The sequence below is a fragment of the Lontra canadensis genome, unplaced genomic scaffold, assembly GCF_010015895.1.
Source record: "Lontra canadensis isolate GAN:19392208 unplaced genomic scaffold, GSC_riverotter_1.0 scaffold3, whole genome shotgun sequence".
In the NCBI taxonomy this organism is placed as follows: domain Eukaryota; kingdom Metazoa; phylum Chordata; class Mammalia; order Carnivora; family Mustelidae; genus Lontra; species Lontra canadensis.
Window position 1 is genome coordinate 12,884,024 of NW_022630997.1, and position 20,416 is coordinate 12,904,439.

The 20,416-nt window shown below is 37.9% G+C and overlaps 1 non-coding gene across 1 annotated transcript; it reads left to right on the top strand.

Annotated features, from left to right (window-relative positions):
- Positions 1 to 20,109: 20,109 nt before the first annotated feature.
- Positions 20,110 to 20,216, top strand: LOC116858706. Its single transcript, XR_004380995.1, has one exon. It is a non-coding gene; the product is annotated as a U6 spliceosomal RNA (small nuclear RNA).
- Positions 20,217 to 20,416: the final 200 nt, after the last annotated feature.

Genomic DNA, 20,416 nt, shown 5'->3' on the forward strand with positions numbered 1-20,416 from the left:
CAGAAAGATCAATACATTATAACATATTAAGAATTTCTATACATAAGAAATTGAGTGAAGAACAGCAACAAATTGGGAGCACAAAGAATTAGAATTCAGAGTAAATGAAGTGTTCCTGCAAATCCCTAAGGAAAAGACATCTAATCCAATAAAAAATGGCAAATATCTATCAGTTACTCATTGGCATAGGAGAGAAAGTGTTTATTTCTCATCAATCTCTGTTCAGCTGGGTAACTCCTTACCATGTGCCTCATGCTAAGCCAAGCTGGGAAGTGATAAACAATGGCTGAATGCTCAAGGACAACCCCCAGACAAAAGCACATTTCAGATCATTGTTCACATTATTTTCTCTCATATCCGATTTCACTTATTGGCCAAAATGAGTGAAATGATTGAGACCACAGTCAAGAGGAAGGAAAACCCAACCCTTCCACCAGGAAGCTGTTTATACATAACAAGAATATAAATGCAGAACTGTATTCCAGGAGAGGGAAACACTGAAGCAGAAAGTTAGTTGACTACATACGTGAACAGGACTTTACAGAATAACCTACTAACAAAATCACACACACAAATGATAAGTAAATGTCCGTAAACTTGCTCAAACTTGTTAGCATTAGAAATAATGAATTCAAATCAAAACAACAATTTTACATCTAGCAATTTGGCTAAAATGAAAAACTATACACCAAGGACTGGGAAGGGTGGGGAATAGAATTTCTTATGTACTGCTGGGCTAAGTTTCTCAATGTTTTGGGAAAACAATTTGGCGTTATCTACTGAAGTCAAGGGTACACATATTTTACATTCCAATGGTCCTACCTATGGTTATGTATGCTAGAAAAATTCTTGGCACATATCCTTGGAAATGTATAGAAGAAAGTTTCCAGTCCATGTGCTCCAAGCAGACACATACTCAAAGCAAAACAAAAAATACTGGGCAAAAACTCGTTGTTCATTGTGCAAGAAAACAAACTATGGCATATTTATACAAAATTCTATCCAGGAAGTGAAAATGGAGAACTATACATATCAGCATGGATAAAATTCATTAATATAATTCTTAGTAAAAGAAACTGATAAAAATAATGATTCCATCTAAAGATTTTTAAAAATGGAAACTATCATTTAGGAATATATGAAGTGAATTATTTCATATATATATATGCATTTCATGTAGAGAGTAAATATATAGTAAGAGTAAAATATAGTAAGATATCAGAGAGCAATTCTTAAGTTAAGAATAACTACACAAACATGTGGGAATGGAGACAAAAATTGGGGAGAGGCACGTGGTAGATGTTTTGATGATATTCATTTTCATTAATTGGGTAGGGGGCAGATGGACTAATTTTTATTATTATAGTTACTGTATCTTACATGCATGCTACAAATATTCATTGCAAGTAATCTTATAATTTGAGATATATATGTGTATATATACATATATAGGAAGTGTTTATTTAGGATGTTTCATTTATCCCTTTAAAGGAAATTTAAAAGTTACTTTTTAAAGTGTTCTTTTGAATTTGTTATTACTACTGACTTTTCCATGTAAGAGCAAACAAGTCAATTGAAAGATAAACATATATCTATTGTATTAATATAATCATGGAGTTAGATTCTCCATTCCTATTAAAAATGATCAAATACAGGGGCATCTGGATGGCTCAGTCACTTAAGCCCCCAACTCTTGATTTCAGCTCAGGTCATGATCTCAGGGTTGTGAGATCGAGCCCTACATCGGGCTTCAAGGTGGTCATGGAGCCTGCTTAAGATTCTCTCTGTCTCTGTCACCCTGTGTCCCACCCCCCACTCCTTCTCTAAAATTAAAAAACAAACAAACAAAAAACCAAAAAACAAATATCTACTTCATTATGTGTTTCAAGTGATGTGCAGAAATTCTTTAGGAAGTCCCAATTCCTTTCTTGTACCTCATCACACCATCTCCAATTACCCACCTCTTCCTTTTCTTTAACGGTCTTTGAGATTTTAGTTTAAATGTGTCCTTCTACCTTTTCCCGATAGATCTATCACACCCATGGCTAAGTTGCTTCTACTGTATGAACTACATTTTCAGAGGCCTAATGCTCCTTAATGGGCTGCTGGACCAGTCATTTTGTAAGAGGGCACCAAGCTCATTAGAGAAGGAGAATTGTTCTTACTGGGGTAGCGATGGCCAGAATTTAGAGAGTCTGCTTTGCAGGTCACAGATCCATCATCTCATACACACAGCATCGTCTCTCCCAGAGTTTTATTATCCTCCAGGGCATTTTGCTGATAGATTCATTCTTTCAAAGTGTATTTGTCACATCAGCTCCTGATGTTGGAGTGCAAGTTTCAAACTCTACAGAATGTGAGATTTTTCTGGAGTCCCCTTTTTATTCTGAGTAATCACCATATCTAAAATTTCATGTGGAAAAGAAAACAATTAACTATATAGTTTTCATTGCTAAGGCAGAAGAAAAAAATCTTCAAACAACTTATATGGATATGCTTATAGACAAATACAGTTGAATCAGAGACCAAAAGGAACATACCTCTGGAAGATTTCCGTCAGCACAGATTTATGATGAAAAAGGTTTACAACACAAGAATGCATCTTATTTTGCTATATTCAAACTTACTTATTTTGAAGACTCGCAATCCTATCAACGAGCTTGAAGTTCTTGAATGTCTAAGACTTCATGAAAACACACTGATGAATGTACACATTTATTTTAAATGAAAGTATCATTTTAAATTTCTAAATTGATGTTCTAGATCAACATTATCATTGAACCAACAACTGGATCTTGAAAGTTAGTCTGGAAGGCTAGCAGAGGAATGAAGTAAATCTATACCCTTATAAGAAGGTGCTCACTTATTAGGAATGCTCTTTATTTCTGAGTGACCAATAAGCACATAAGCCACTTTACCATACTTACATTGCTAGTGATGGGCAGATCAATTACAGCCAAAGCATCTCCAACAGTGTTTCTTATTATCACTGAAAGCAACTATCTTTTCCTAAGCATGTTCTAGGAAAGTGAGAGTTTCTCTCCTAGGATTCAATCAAGCCATGAAAAAGCTCCATGCTCTTCTACCATAGTCATAAGCTTATTGGTTACAGTGTGTTTCAAAGTGTAGCAGGAGCACTGAACTCTGAAGTGTAGGTCATTTGTCAGAGGTCTGGGTTCAAGTCCTGCCTCACATCTTAATCATGAGACTTCAGGCAATTCACTAAATCTCTGTGGGCTTCCGTTTTCTCACCTTGGCAAGAAGCTGCATGGATTAAGTTATTTCTGAAGTTCCTTCTACAAGTAAACACTTAAGATTATCATCACCATGTTCTTAACTAGTGGGTCCCAGGGGTCACCAATGGAAACCTCCCCAAGGTTTATACATTCCTCCATACCTATCCATTACATAATTATTAAAAGTTCATTATAAGCAAAAATGTTACTTTTCAGTAGGGATGCCACAGCTTCCCTGAGAAAACAGGACTATCACACATCTACCTTCAAACAAGTATGTGACGTAACTTAGATTTCTTTAGAACGGTTCTATCATTTTTTCTTCCTGGGTAATTAGTAGTGCTATGAATGCTGTTCTATCCATTTGCAAAACAAACCAAAAAACCCCAGACCCTTTCAAAGATGTTATAAGCGGACATCTTGCTTTTATGCAGCAAATGGAGCCATGCAATCTACATAAATTACCTTTTGGACATGGGTTTTAGATATTCATCACCAACACTGAAGAGTTAGGATTTCTAAACATCTTTTATAGCTTCATCTAGTCAGGTGAAGCTCAATATGCCAGGTTGTGAAGTTGAAACCAAAGTTTATATTTTTTTAGTTAAAAATTTGTCACCATGTCAAACCATCAGAGACTCTCAATTTCACAAAACAAACAGGTTGCTGGGGGGAGGGAGTTAGGGAAATGGTGGTTGGGTGATGGACATTGGGGAGAGTATGTGCTATGGTGAGTGCTGTGAAGTGTGTAAACCTGATGATTCACAGACCTGTACCCCTGGGGCTAATAATACATTATATGTTAATAAAAAATAAAACCTTAAAAAAGATATTGTCACCCTGTAAGACTGAGGATTCAGACCTCTACCTCTGAAGCAAATAATATATTATACATTAATTAAAAAACAAATAAATACATAAAGGCTTAACAAACAAAAATATTGTCACCCATAGGTCTATTTCTCCCCTCAGAATTTTAAGTATTCTCTCTGAAAAAGTGGAGAGTAAGTACAAAGAGGGAAAGTCCCAATTATTCTAATTTGCCTCATGAAGTAAGCCTCTCCAGCCCACAGTGAGGATAAGTACTGGGGATTTTGCAGAGGGCAGCCCCCTGATATCCAGACACAACATGATTTAATTTCCTTCTCCTGGTGTGTGGGGGTAACCATGGGTCCAGTCATCACCAAAGCAATGTTAGAGAATGTTAGATTTATGAAAATTAGAATATGTAGGCACAGTAGATAATGTGTGTTTTTGATCCTGAGGTAAAGGTAATTGGCTTTAATTATTATAGTAAATGTTCTTGCTACTTCAGGTAATTATAGGTGGACTCTTCCAGATAAAGGATTTATTATAGTATCTAACAAGCTCAGCTAAAGATATGGTTCAGGGAGCAATTTCATTATATGTCTCTTGTTATTAGCGGATGTATCACCGCCTTTTTAAAAAAAACTAATGCTGCCATGTTTTGTTTTGTTTAAAATCTGGAGCTGAAAGTTGGCAATTTTCTTTTTAAGACTGCTTAAGAAGAGAAGCAAAAAGGGGAGGTCAAGTTCCTGAGGTTCATGATCATTGGATCCCATCTCTTAAAGTGCAGAGAGTCTAACCTTTATATAGGAAATCGGAATCTGTGGCTGCTTTGGTTTTCATTGGTTTGTTGACCCACTGGAAGAAAGCAACTTATTGTCAAACCACTTCTTCCGATTCTCTGTAATATGACACTACTTGCATTTTTACTTTAAAAACACTACGAGAAATACAAAAAATCTTCATAAAATTAACATTCTGATTATAGGACTTAGTGGTTTTCATTTTGAATTGCTGTGAGGCAGATTAATGCAACATATGAGGTAATTTGGGTGGATAATTAAAGTTGATTTATTTTAGTGTATTTATTTTTTTAGTTAAACCCATTCATCACAGCCATATTTCCACAGATATTATCAAAGGAAAATTTTAAGTAGTATTTAGATCTTTCTTCAAAGGAACTTGTTTAGAGATAAAGTATTAGGCAAATACAGTACATGGCTTTCCACAGCTATAGCAGAAATAGTGAAGAGAGTTTAACCATGACTCCACTTCTTAAAGCACCACTATAAGGAAACTTAATGATCACATTGGTCTACCTCATTATTTTGTAATGAGAAATAGTTTGTAATGAGATACTCCAAGCCTAAAATAGATGCTCATATCACAGGCAAGGGATGGATGGTGGAATGCATGGCCAATCAGCCAGAATATCTACAATACACCAAAAGTCATACATGCACAAGAGCAAACAGAAACTTTTATTTGCTGATCTCCAAAAGGCCTCCTAGCATAACAGATAAATACTTCTGCCTAAATAAAAATAGAAAGGATTTCCTATTTTCCTTGTCCCTCTTCTACAATGGCAGCTTATTCAACAGCTTTGGTTAGAACATATGTTTCCCATTATTTAGTATTTTTTTTTCCCTCATGGAATGTCCTTTTGATGATAAAATTAACCTTTTCATATGTAATTTAAATAAGGCAATGCTTTCATGAAATTCAATGTATTTGTATTGCAAGGAAATCCTTTAAATTCCTCTTATCAAGGAATGCTAGATTTTTCTCCCTAGTCTAAAAATGCAAACGGATGCCTGCTCAAGGCCAGAGAGAACATTGGAAGCTGGTTTCTGTTTCTGGTTCTGAATGTTAGCTGGTCTGGAAACACTTTAATCACACAGTATACTACAGCATGTTTGGGGGAAACTTAACTCCCTAGACTCCTATAAAGTTACAAAGCTAGTCAAGCAAGTTGTTGCAACTCCTTCTCCATTGTGTAGAGAAAATCCCTCTGGAGGAGAGGTTATTGTTTTTAATTAGACCTCACAAATTGGGAGAGCTGGAAAATCTGGACTAGCAAGCCGGCTTAATACTGGTGATTATAGACTATTCCGTGCTGTGCACTGAACAAGAACTTAAAAATAAGGAAAAAAAAAAAAAAACCAAAACAAAACACTCACAAATATAAAGACATTTTAGAAACATGGCCTGACTGACCCACTACAGACATAGACTTGAGCCACCCATGCTGCAGGAGTAGAGTCTTTCTCTGTAATAGAACTTTTTCTTGTTAGAGGTTTGACAAATGAGATTCCCCCCCCCCCACACCATTTTTGTCTAAAAGACTTTCCTGGCTCCTCTGGGACCACGAGCATGGCTGAAGGACAGGAACCAATTCCTTGTTGTCCACCCACCACATGAGGCTTTATTAATTCCAAGATCACAAACATGGTTTTCAAATAGTCACTGGATACTTCTTGAAGTCTGAGCTGCCCCCTCTACAAACCACCCCCCTGACTTACTGGGGTAGGAGAGAAGGAAGAGCCATGAAGAAGGGTTCCTCTGTGCTTATTGCAAGACACATGAAACAACATTCCTATCTTGGTCTCTGGGCTGTATCACAGGGAGGAAGGGACTCACCTAGTCTCTGAATTGACCTTTTGCAGAAGTCAGAGCAAGACTGAGCACTCCTCAGCCAGAGCAAGGAAAACAGCGGTGTCAGAGAATGCTCATTCCAGAGTGCTAGACTGAATTAATAATGGTCTGTTCTATCCCATTTCACATCTGAACCATGGAGTGGTCTTGAACATATTACTGACAAATACAAACTTCTTAAAAAAGTACTCACTTAGGGGGCGCCTGACTCATGATTTTGGCTCATGTCAGAATCTTAGGGTGGTGAGATTAAGCCCCATGTCAGGCTCTGTGCTCAACTTGGAGTCTGCTTGAGATTCTCTCTCCACCTCTGCCCCCACCAAAATAAATAAATAAGATCTTTTAAAAAAAACACTCAAACTACTGTCTTTCTCCCCGTGTGGATTAATTGAGAATGGCTTAAGGATCATAATCACTTATTATTTTTTAATTATTTGTTTCTAATTTTTTAATGACTTTTTAAAATGGTATTTTAAAGCAATTATTAGTAAAAACGTGGAAGGGTAGGCAGGCTCTCCAGAAGCACATTAACACTGAGTTTAAGAACAGGACGTAGGTATCCTACACCATTTGAGCCACCTCTTCTCATTCTCTCTCTTGTTCTCACTTTGATCTCAAAGAAACGTTTTTTGGTGTCTGTGTATTCCTATGTTTCAGTGTATCGATATATGAAGTTCAAAGGCTGAACAGTATGTCTCCTGTGAAAGATATACCTGGGGAGATGTGACTGTCCAAACTGGTTTGGATCATCTCTAAATGTCATGAAATTGAACAATAGATCTTATAGCAGAAAGAGGACTGACATCCCCATACTTAAGGTATGTTTAGCAAAACAATACCCTGCCTGGACTTTTTGGCATCCAGGTTGACATCCCCAGCTAAGACAGAGGAGTGATTAGCCTAATTAATTCTGTAGACACCTAGAGGATCACCCTGTTAAGCATGGGTCTCCCTGCCTCCCTAAAACATCTATTTTATGTCCTATTGTCTAATTTTTTTTGGCCAGGTAGGTTTGGGAGCTGCATTCACTGTGATTGGGGAAGATTATTCTGGAAGATAGAAATCAACATGGAAAAAGAAGTTAGATCAAGCTTCAGCCAGAGAGGAACTCCACTTCTGTTAGGCTTCCTAATGAGTCTTAGTGCCTTCCCCCACCATTTAATCATTTTATCTCTATTCTTTTCTTGGGTCATTTTAAGAAGGGGAAAAAACTCTGCTAGGTCTCAGGTGTGAGTACCATACTTAGGGTTTCTGGTGTGATGGGAATTATCTTCTAAGAGTCCAGGGGCAACAGGTACTGGTCAAGAAACTCTGTAAGTCCAACTGATTTGGAACAGGGATCAGCAAACTGCCATCTACATGCCAAATCCAGTGCACCACATGATTCTGTAAATAAAGTTTTACTGGAATACAGCCATGTCCACTTGTTTACATATCGTCAATGTCTGCATTTGTACTACAACAGCAGAGTTGAGTGATTGACAGAGACCTAATGACCTACAAAGCCAAAATATTTACTATCTGGCCCATTTCAGGTGAAATTTGAAGATCTCCTCTGATTTAGGAATTTGATTCAAGTTTCAAAATCGTGAGTTGTCTAAATACGGGGAAATTCAATTGAGGTGAAATTTGGTGTGGTATAAGAGTTAATGCAGACATTTCAGTGTTTGCTGGAATAAGCTCTTACTAGATTAGATTCAGGAATTTTTCAAGCCAGTTGTTAAACCATAAAACATGAATTTGGCCATGGTGGGAGCATCTGCACCATGGAGATCAGCAAACTCTACTAATACAGACATCATGTATGTATGTATCTGTGTATTTCTGGAGAGGTTGTTTACCTATGCACTGCAGTGCACAAACCTCATGCTTCTTGTGAAGAAAGAGATGGCTCACCATAGGTTTAGACATGAAACAGCATGAAAAAAATCTAACATCATGCACCTTCCTTCCTTCATGTATTGGCCATGTCTGTTCCTCATTCCATTCAGAGACTGGATGATTAACATTGCCATCAACAGTATTGCACTTATCTAATGTCCAGAAAAATCATGCAGTCTTTTTACCAGAAACCATGACTGATAGCACCTATATGTCTTATAAAGGATTCTATATATTTACTATTTCTCAGGGTCAGATGTATGAGGAAGAATTACATCAACTTCACAGGGAGGGACATTCTGCAGAAGACATTCCACCTGACTGATTTTCCTTCTACTTCCTGACTGTATAATTTTGTCTAAAGAGGAGATCCTTAAATTTTAATGATCACTAAAAGCATCCACTGTGTTTGTTAAAATTTTTATTTCCAGGCTTATTATGCACAAACTTTCATTTAGTGGATTTGGGCGGGGCTCAGGAACTGACCTTTTTAATAAGTATGTCAAGAAATTTTGGCTCAGTGATCCATAAAGGGAATCCTAAAATCCTTTAATCAATTCTGAAATTGTTTAAATAACAACAGACTCCCAATACATGAAAAACCCAAGATGGTGTATTAAAGACTCTTTCAGTTTATTCCCTCCTCTTTCCTGCTCAGAACTATGCTGTAGAACTGAAGAGCCTTGGAAGTCTCCTCTTCCGGAGACTTGGGAGTTTTTTCCCCCTCTGACTACACAGTGTGTTCTCCTTGTAAATCCTGGCCTAGACTCTGCCACTGCTTCATGTTTGTGAACATTAGGGAATAAGACTTTTCCAAGTCAATATACACCAATACGTATATTCATGTGTGTTCTTAGAGAAAATGTTCAGCTCTTCTTCCTTATAGTAATTGATACTGGGGTGCAACACCCAGATCCCACACCTTCTGGATAAAGACCCCTATATTTCAACAACTGGGAACAGCTGTTGCTGGCTCACAGCTGAGTCTAAGTGACTGCGCAGGTCTAGAGGACCTTCCCAGGGTTCTATCCATCCCTTGTGGTCAGTCTACATTCATTAAACAAGGGAGTACTAAGGCATCCTTTAGCTTCAACTCAAGACAACTCTGAAAGACAAGCTTAACTCTAGGGTTTCTGGTGGGATTAGCCAAGACCTTTGTTGTGACTGCATTGTGTAAATTCTCCCTTTGCCCAGTTCTGCTTCTCTGACCCCCGATACCCCAAGGTGCTATTGCTGAAAGCACTGTTCAATAAACTATACGCATGCAAATTCTATAGACAGCCTGTTTTCCCTGGGAATTGGGTCTAAGATATTATCCTATGGCCTGGTTCTTAAGGACCAATTCTAGCCCTATCTTGAGTTTGGCTGGATTTTGGAATCAGCTATTTCCCAAGATTTCCCTTACCCATTTGCAAAATATCCCAGAGGGGGCACCTGGCTGGCTTAGTCAGTAGAGCATGTGATCCTAATCACAGGGTCATGAGTCCAAGTTCCATATTGGTCATGGATCCTATGTTTAAAAGAAAAAAAATTAAAAAGGTATATCCTGGATGGAATAGGGTAGAAAAGGAAAAAAAAAAGGTAAAAGGAAAGTTTCATTCCAGGCATAAATCATAAATTCATTTGTTGCTAAAAATTTTTATTAAAATATTACTCTTTATAAAATATTGCATTGGTTCCTTTTGAGAATACACTTGATCCCACAGAACTAATGGTAGAAAAGCATAAGCTTTTTTGCTGCTGTAACAGAAAACAAAAACCCATTTAAAAAGACCTCCCAGAAAAAAAAAAAAAAGACCTCCCAGAAACCAAAGTTCAAGATCCCCACTGTTCTAGATACAGAATTTTCTCCCAACCAGAATTCCAATCTACAAAGACCCCAGTGAATTAATCCACACAGATGGAACTGAATATTCTTCTAAAATGCTATATTTATATTTTTTTTAACTCAAACTAGAAGTGGTCTCCTAGTTAGCTAATCAATAATGGTCCTTCTTCTTGTGTGACTTGATTTGGAAACCATATTAAGAGCAGACTTGTCTTGTTCCATAGGGAATGGAGATCAAATAGGTATTACAAGTTAGCAAAACCTTTAGCCCTGTCATAAGACTTGCCACTGTATGGAAACTCCACAGGGCTTCTTCCACAGGAAGACAGAATCACAGAATGCTAGGGCAGGAGAAAGCTCTTAGATATATATATTTCTTAACCTTTGTATATGCAGTATTCATAGTTTAAGTTTGGATTCAAATTGGTCAGGATTCAGATTTACCATTTATTCCAAGTAATCTTGGAAGAATTGTAACCCTCGCTGAACCCCAAATGCCTCACCTGTATCATGGACATAATAATGTATCACTAAAAATCTTATTAAGTGGAGGTTAGTAAAGCCCATTGTATAAAACAGTTACTTAATTCATAGGCTTACCCCCTCCCCTTATCTCCAACATTACATATGTGAAAAGATCAACATGATGAACTGGGTTGAGAAACTCCTATCAAGTCATGAAGCTAATTAGTACTGAAAATACAAGAAGAATCACGTTTTCTGGTCCTGAGATGGAATACCCTTTAACATGACGCTTCTCTAGACCAAATTTTCAGCAAATCTTCCCTTTCAGCATGTCAAAACCAAATGCAGTTCATAATACATGTGTCTGCAGAAACATTTGGGAAGAAAAATCTTCACCTATGACATCCAAGTAAAGGACAAGTTCTTTAGAAGCTTTTTATTATTTTAAATAAAAGTAAATCCAGAGTGACCTAATTCTCCTTATCCCACACCTTCATATTTTTTCTTACTGCTCATCATTAATATGAACATGATATGGACAAATCTGCATATGTGCACTTGTTCTAGATCAGATACCTTCCCCTTCATTTGTGAATTTCAGACTAGAAACTAGATATGTGACACCTGGTTTTTCTTTCCAGCGATACTGTTTCTGAGGTGCCAATCTTAGGCACAAAGGACGGCTGCAAAGATCCACATGGAACAAGGATAACCAGGGTTAACAGCAACTCAGAGCATCCATCACTTTTATTGCACCCGAGGCAGTGTTTCCATTATTTATGCTGCTGGGTGATCTGCTGTATTTATGATACAGCTAGTTGTCATGGCCTTAAAAATATGATGGATTCCTAAATTAATCCCGTATTCCTTGTCTTGTGCTTGAAGCATGGGCAGTCATAAGGAGTACAGAGGTATCTGTAATCACGAAGTTAAATGCCCATGGGTCATGATGAAGGACTGACCATTACATCCAGAATAAGTTTGTGTCCATAATGCTCAAGCTCCCCATCTATGCCTACAGATTGAGGGCTAAAATTTATTCTATCAATATTTAACAGTGTAATGAGCTTTCCTCGTTCTCTGGGGGAATGAAAACATGAATAAGACACAAATTTGACTCTTGATGTATTTTGAGTCCACTTACAATTAATAATTGAAAGCACAGAATCTGTCTTAGAAGTAAAAATAAAAAGTGTTGGGAATTTTGTAAAAGTGAGAAACCACTTGCTGCTGTGACTAGGGGTGGTGATAAAGAGTATGGCATTTAGGGAGACATGAAGAATGGAAAAAGTGTTGACAAGATGGAAAACAATTCATGTTTAGAGAATGACATGGACAAAAGGATCAAAATCAGACCTAACAAATGAATGGTACACAGGGAGCAAGTAAGTTGAAAAGTAGGTAGGAACCAGCTCCTGCAAGGTCAAGAGAAGTTTTGACTTAATTCTAGAAGCAATGATAAGCCTAGGTGAAGTTTTCTTGGAAGGAAAAACTCCCTGGACCTTAAGAAAACAAGTTTGTCCACAGAGTTAGTATGAATTGGAGTAAGAGTTGGGGGAGGGGACGTAAATCAGGATGCCGATTTGCAGGCACACAGGTTTTAAGAAAGGACATAGTAGGAATTGGACAGAAATATTTTAAGTCATGTCAAAAAGAAATTCTAAGGAAAAGAATAGAGAGAACGGAGACGAACGCTGCTGTTGAAATGTAACCCTGTACCAAAAATCCTTAACGAAGTTTACAATGACCTACATGATGAGTCTTTTATGGACTAATAAAGCCCTGTTCTAGGATTTTTCCCACCTGCCCACTTCATGCCAGACACACAGGCTTTCTTGAAGGCCCCCAAATGGAGCAAGCACATTCTAGCATTAGGGCTCTGCACTAGGGAAGAAGTTACTCCCCCAAATTGCTGCATCGCTCATTCCCTTGCTTTTTCTGATTCTTTGTTCAAGGGCGAAGCCCTGACGCCTTTACTTACAACTACAACCACCTCGTGGCCACCCACCTCATAACACTCCCCTTGTTGTCTATAGCACTTATTTTTATACATAGAAAAAATACAATGTACCTATTTGATATACCGTTTATTGTCTTTTTCTACCATTTTGTATATAAACTTCATATAGGTAGAAATCTGTCCAGTTCAATTACTGATGTGTGCCCAGGGTTTAGAAGAGTACCGGAGATAGAGGAGGTAGTCAGTATGTGTTTGTTGAATGAATAAACCAGTACAACTTACTTACAACATAACCCTGTTGGTCGTTTTTGGATCCCATACACCCTCATGATGTTCTACCAGTCTATGTTCGCATTTCTGCACTGGGCGCGTATCTCCACCATGCTTGCCTCACTCACATCAGTTCCAAGTTAAACTTTGTTGGATTCCCAACTAGGACAGGAATGTCTCCTTTCAGTGAATGGAGACTCTGAGGACATTTTATTTTAAAGGACCTATTTTCCTGTAGCCTTAGAAAACCCCTGTGTTGCCTCATTATTCAAGTCTTACCTTATATTTAGGATACTTAGAAATTTTAATGAGGAAATCTCTTTGAATTTAGTCCATGGTAATTAATAGCTGTGATTAGAAATTGTTTTCCGTTTTCATCGTATGTTCTTTAAATCAAGCCGATCATATTGGCAGACTTTTGGCAGGAATAAAGGAAGTGATATTTAGTGTGATTTGCAGCTACCCCAAGTAATTTCCATCTTTTCTCTAGTGTCTTCTCCAGAGTGGAAGCACCATTTAACTTGTCATCCCAGAACCTACTCAGTGCCAACACATCAATACTCTGGCCCAGTCAGAATTATGGTCGTTTCTGTGTGCAGACAAGGGAGAAAAATATGATAAATTTTGAGTAATACCCACTAAATTTTTCTATGTGGTCTTTCATTGATATCTTGCCATGTGTTTTCTCTTGGCAAGTACTAAGCCAGAGGACCATGCTCTTACTTGGGACTTAACATCAGTATTTATATAAACCTATGAGAAAAGTCAGACATCTTGGGATTGTAAGCAAGTATTTGATGTGCTAAACTTCCTTTCATATAATCTGTGTGGAAATTCAACGAAGCCAGAAAGTTGATAATCGATGAACAAGTAAATCCCGAGTATTTATCGTGTCCCTAACAAAGTACTAAGGAATGTGGAATAATAAAACATGTCCCTTCACTGATACTGCTAGGCAAGCAAAATGTGACAATTAACAAGGGAACAAAAAGTAAAAAATCATGGCAATTAGCCAAATTATAGCTTTTTTAAAAACCTCATGGAAAATACAAGTTCTGGGTTTTTGAAAATTCAGAATAATTACCGTGTTATAAAAATAATACATATGAAGTATATTTAGAGAAACAGTTAAAATCAAGAAAATTTAAAAATTTAAAAGTGAAAATAAAAATTGCTATTATAATATCTCTTAGAAATATTCTGTTCAACATTTTCATGGCTATCATTTCAGTATATTGTATCTCATGCTCTTTATTTTTCCATGCTTGTTGAATGCTTTTGAGTCAACAACTATAAAGTTTAAAATAGTCATTAAAAATCCAAGATGAAGAAGATTTGGCACATTTCCATGCTGACACTCTTTGAGGGTGAATTAATGATTACAAGAAGCTTTCTTGGGAAATTTTAGAGATGAAAAGAGTTAATGACTACACAGTTGATGATGACAATATTCTTGGAATCTGAGAGTTTGTGAGGAGATTGTCACACTCATGAGAAGTACCTACAGTTACGTATATAGGGTACATGTGTCTGGTCCTGTGATCAGAAATAGCTGGTAGCACTTGGTACAAGCTGGATTTATGGTATAGACTTTTAGGTTCAGTCTGGCAGCACCAGACATAGGCCTGAAAGTTTGTTAGAAATACAGAACTCTGCTTCTTCAGATTCACTATATAAGAAACTGCTTTCCCCCACAAAAATTCCTAAAAGATTCCTTCTAACATAAAAGTTTGAAAATGCTTTCAAACATATGCCAGGATGGTCCATTGGAGGGAGTGCTCAATGAAGCCAAGGAGGTTAGAGAAGCTTAGAAGACCCTCTAAATGTATCAAGGAATTTCAACATGTGTTGTAAAGAAAACAAACAAATAATACCAAACTCCAACAGAATCAAAATAGGATCTTGAAATGTACATATACACTTGGTAAACAATCATAAAGATGAGTAATGATAAGAGACCAATGGCTTAAATACAAGTTATAAAGGACAAACTAGAAATTGAGGACAGTTTATCCATGAGTGCATTTTCCCCTTCCATTTGGAGGAAAGATAACCTAAGAAATACTCTAAAGATGTATCTGAAAATTACCAAAGATCATCCTTTGAGAAAGAGTAGCTTCTGGCATGGTTAAAGAAGAAAAGTTCTTGTCCCACTTTTAAAAAAATTATTAATTCTTTAATTATGTGCCAAACAAGTACTTTAATTTACATCAAAGACAGTCAAAATATACAAAGCTAGGCTAAAGAAATAAGGCTAAGAGGACTGCTGAATAGAACACTTAGGATCTGTTGGTATGCAGGCAGGAAATACTGAAACTAGTTATTTTATGTTTTAAATTTACATTATTTTTCCTATAGCAGAACATACAGAATTGTAAAATTTTACAGTTGTATTGTCTATAATAAACAATGCACTGAAAAATACATACTGAAAAGTATTTTTACTGATGTGTTTCCTATCTCAAAATTATACATTTACTGATTTTAGTTTACTATTTTGATCTCTTTTCCCCAAAAGTTTGCCAACATTTTGCTACTTGATTAAGTTTATGAAATAGTAATGTAATGATTTATTTTTCCCCTTTTTTATTTAGGAGAAATGCTGTGTCTCCAAGTATGAGCAATTGCTTTTTTAAGAGATTCTTTCACAGATTGTCATTGATAAATTATATCAATAAGCCTTGTTTTTAACCTTATCCAATCTCCTATGTAAGAACCAAAAATTACCATATAACTAGGTAGAACAGAGCAGCAACAGAGAAAAAGTACAAGTACTTCATAATGACTATATACACCTATAGCTTTAGACCTAGTTGTCTCTAAATAAATGTTGGTTGGATGATAACTACTAATTCCCAGGCCCAATGTAGAATTTAAATCCATTTTTCCTCAAAGCATGTTCCCTAGCTTTCCTCAACCAGATTGTCCTAGTGTTTTGTGAAACACTATGTGGGCACAAGACCACTCCCACTTGCTCAGAACAGGGGTGGAATGTAGCCATCTGTATTTATCCAAAAGTGCCTCAATGCTTCCAATGCATTTTAAAGTTTGAAAACCAATGATTCCAGGGTGCCTGGGTGGCTCAGTCAGTTAAGGGTCTGCCTTTTGACTCAGGTCACGATCCTGGGGTCCTAAGATTAAATCCCACATCCCTTCCCTGCTCAGTGGGGAGCCTGTTTTTCCCTCTGCCTCTGACCCTCCACCCCCCACACTGCTCTGAATGCACATGCGCGCTCTCAAATAAAATCTTGAAAACCACGGATTTCAAGATCTTTACCTTGATATAGAAATAGTTTCCTTTCAGGACCAAAAGAATACCACAAAATGTTTGCAATTTTTATCCCCTGAATTTCCATACACTGCTAATGAAGTTATTCTGGAAGGATAAAGCATACTCTACTGATTATTGACATCTTGTTTTGGTAGTTAGCCAGTTATCAAGATTTATTGTACAGTGGGGTAAATATTGACCTCAGCATTGGCCTATCATTTACCCATTAACTGTGTTCATCTTTTCTGCCTCAGCAGCAGACATCGGATGGGTCCCTAACTGTGGCCACACCAATTTAACCATTTACCTGAAATATGTTTGAGGAACTGAAAGCAATACCACAGATGAGGAGAAGAGTAGAAAAATTGATTTATATGGCAAGATAAATGGCCAACATTTAAAAAAAATGTACTTGCATTTTATTAAAAAAAGCACTTCAATCATAAAACTCAGATGACTAAACAAAGAGAAAAAAATACAAGAAAAATCTGAAAATAGAAAGTTTATGATGGAAGTATACAATATTTACAACAGAGGTCAGTGAATCTTTATAGAATGAACAAACCCATTTTCAAAGGAAATGTTGTATTTGCTGATTTGAACAGACAATACTGAGACGTAGTCTTATAAGGGGAAAAGTAAAGATAAAGGAAAATGATGTCAATGTCAATGTCATTGATGTCAATGTTGGACCCTGTGGGCTTCTGGCAGAGTCTTCCTGGGAACATGAAGAAAAGGATTCTTCATGTCAAATGAATCTGAATAGAATCCTAAGAAGCTTACTGCAAGGATGAAGGTGATATAGACCCTGGAAGGGGAGCAAGGCAAGGAGAATGGAAGGTGGAGATTGGAGTTGGATAATATGATGTCCCCAGCTCTGCCTTGTACATCCTCAGACTTTTTTTTCAAGTAAAACCATCCTTTCTAAAGAGACAGAGGCTTCAGACCATTGGTTTTTGTTTTGAGGGGTTTGGGATGTTTTTCGGTGAGGGTACTGGTTTTGAGTTTTCTCCAACATTGATCCACAGTAGCTTTTCTACATTAAATATCAGCCAAGCAGCCTCGATCATCTATAAACCTCCTTTTGGAACAATGTGCTTCTGAAACCTAGGGCCTCATTCTCAAAAGCACATCCAACACCCTTCCTGAATGACACTTCTCTCTGCTCTCTGCAGGAAGATCCAAGCCTGCGCCTGTGGCAGCATCATTTGTCCTAATGGTTCTTGAGAGGCATTTGGGAAACCTGATTTCACCTCTGGGTAGAGCTGCCACAGAAGGAAGTGACCTACACGTGACATGTCAGACAGTGCCTGTACTTGAGAAAAGACGAGAGCTGCCTTGTCCCCTGGCAGTTTCCCCAGAGGTATTGGGCTAACTTCTTTGTGAGCAGCTCCCAATCGTCAGTTTTTAGGAGGTGTATTCCGCTGTCAAGCCCCAGTGCTTCCTCATTTACACAGATAAGGAGTTCTAATAAGATACTTTAGAAAGTCACTTATGCCATAAGGTATTCACATTATCTCCAGACATTTCTATTTGGCTAACAGGAAATGAAAGTGTGGATTAATGCCTTTCACATGCCATTAAAAACTGAGAGGGAGAAACTTCATTTTGGCCACCAGGGGCCTTCTTCTCATGTCTGTTCACTGTTGCCTCAGCTCATCGTCTTCAGTGCTTTCAAAAGTTCAGGATGAATTTTGACTTCATAGAAAATGAGTTTAAGCCAGAAAGTCCATGTGGCCTCCAAACTTTGGATTACTGCCATGGCACGTTGCATTTCACCTTTGATTTAAAGATCGAGAACATGTGGCTTCCTAAAAATGAAAAACTCTTTTGCTCAACTCCCAAAAGGCTAATGCAAGCAGCTGTTAAAGGAGAAATAAAAAGACAGACACCAGCATTCCAAATAAGCCAGACTTCGTACAATTGGGTCACCGATCACCTCTCCGTAACCCTGAGGAGTCAGAGTAGCAAATAGGTCTGCTTCTCACTTTATCTGACTCCTGATCAAATACCCAATTGCTGGGTATGGCCTCAAGTATAAATCCCACAGGAGATCGGTGAAATTAATAATAAAATATGGTAAGGTAACAATGAGTGATTAAGATCCAGGCATGGTGCCAGGTGTCTTATATGTAAGACTTCATCAAATCCTACCAAACTTGGAAGGGGAGAACTAGTATGTTACCCCATGTTAAGGATAAGGAAAATTACATTGCCAACATCAGTGAAAGAAGTGTTAGTAGAGGAACACGTAATCTGAGTCTTTAGCCTACAGCTTTAGCTGCACTTAAAAAAAAAAAAAAGGTGATCAGCAATTAATTTTCTAAAGGGAATCTTTGCATTGGACAAATGCTTCCATATTTGCCTAAATAAAGGATTTCTCAAACAATATCAAGATACTTACATTGATATTGAAACCTCTGCAGTTCTAACAAGCCCTTTCTGTCAGCAGATGGTGGTGACTCTGAAAAACAGCTTCGCTCAGCAAAGGTCAAACCACCTCGAGATGAAGGCTGAGAAGTCTATTCAAGGACATTCAAATGCCTCTTCAAGGTCAGAATTCATGCGCAGTAGGAAGGATGTCACTCAAAGAGATAAGTGGCAGGGCTATATCAGGGTGTGGTTACACTGCTTTCTTATAGGAGGGCCTGCTTTTCCTTTCTCTTAACATTCAAGTCATAACCTACATTTTCTTTTCTTTGAAACAGCATTTTCGTGGGTGGATTCAAGGCAAGCTTCACCATGTGAAAACTCACCCTTCCCTTTCTAGTTCCTAAATTAATGCCTACTCACTCCTCAGAGCCCTGTTTCATGTACTCCAAAGGACTGGAGATTCGTAGGCCGTCTGCCACAAGGGGAGTGAGGCTCCCACCAAGGTCCATGCTCTGCCTTTTCCCCCTCCCAGAACCCCTGAGCCTTAACACAGCCAGTCATCCAAGCAAGGAAAATGGTACCTGACTTCTCCGTTAAAGAGAAAGCCTTAGACTGTGAGGAGAAGCAGGCCATAAAGCCACCAGCTTAACTAAACCATTACAGTTTTTAGGGGTTTTAAAATATAGGCAATTTGAAGATATCGTTGAGCCTGAGCACAGCCTTATCCTAGGTTTCCCTTGGTCTACTCAGAACCAGACTGTGATGGAAAACAGCTGGAGGAACCTCCTGGAAGGACAAAGCCAATTCCTCATGGTCACTGTGGTCTCCACAATGGATTTATGAGGTGGCTTCTTCTCTTGGCTTGACCCCAAAGTGGGGGGCTTGACCCTATAATACCAGCTCGAGTTCAACCCCAAAGACAGTGCTGGGATATTCAGTGTATCCCCCCATGTTCTCAGGAAGGATATCCTACATGTTTTCCTACAGAGAAGCCTACAGAACATGCCTGGGGAAAAGCATTATCTTTAGAAAAAAAATTCTCCACTCCAGCCTTGAGGTGAGAGAGCATTAAGATCACAGCTTAATGTTCTTTAAGTTGGACTAGCAGAGGAGGAAGTCAATGTGAATCTGTCTTCAGGGGCAAGTGGACATTTGAAAAAAGTACAAGAAGTGCATCACTTTTGCTGTGACCCTAACTCAGCACTTCCAGGATTAGGCGATTTTACCAGTTGACAGAAGTTTATTCCAACAGGGTAGAATATTTCTTGTTTTGTAGGATGTCCAATGCATTCGTTTGTAGCTCAGATTAACTTTAATCCCCACTGTCTCCAATATACACAGAGATGTTAAAACAAACTTTGCTGTGCTCACATGGGCAGCACATGTACTAAAACTGGAAGGATACAAAGAAGAGTAGCGTGGCCCCCGCACAAGGATGACACATAAATTCATGAAGCCATCAGGCATAAGCCCTGAAACTATGAAACTCTCAAATCATAGGTGGTAACTCCTTGACATTGATCTTAACGATGATTTTTTGGATTTCGCACCACAAGCAAAACCCACAGAAGCAAAACAAAACACACGGGACTAAGTCAAACTGAAAAGCTCCTTCATATCAAAGGAAACTGACACAATCAAAAGGCAACCTACCAAATGGTTCTATCTGA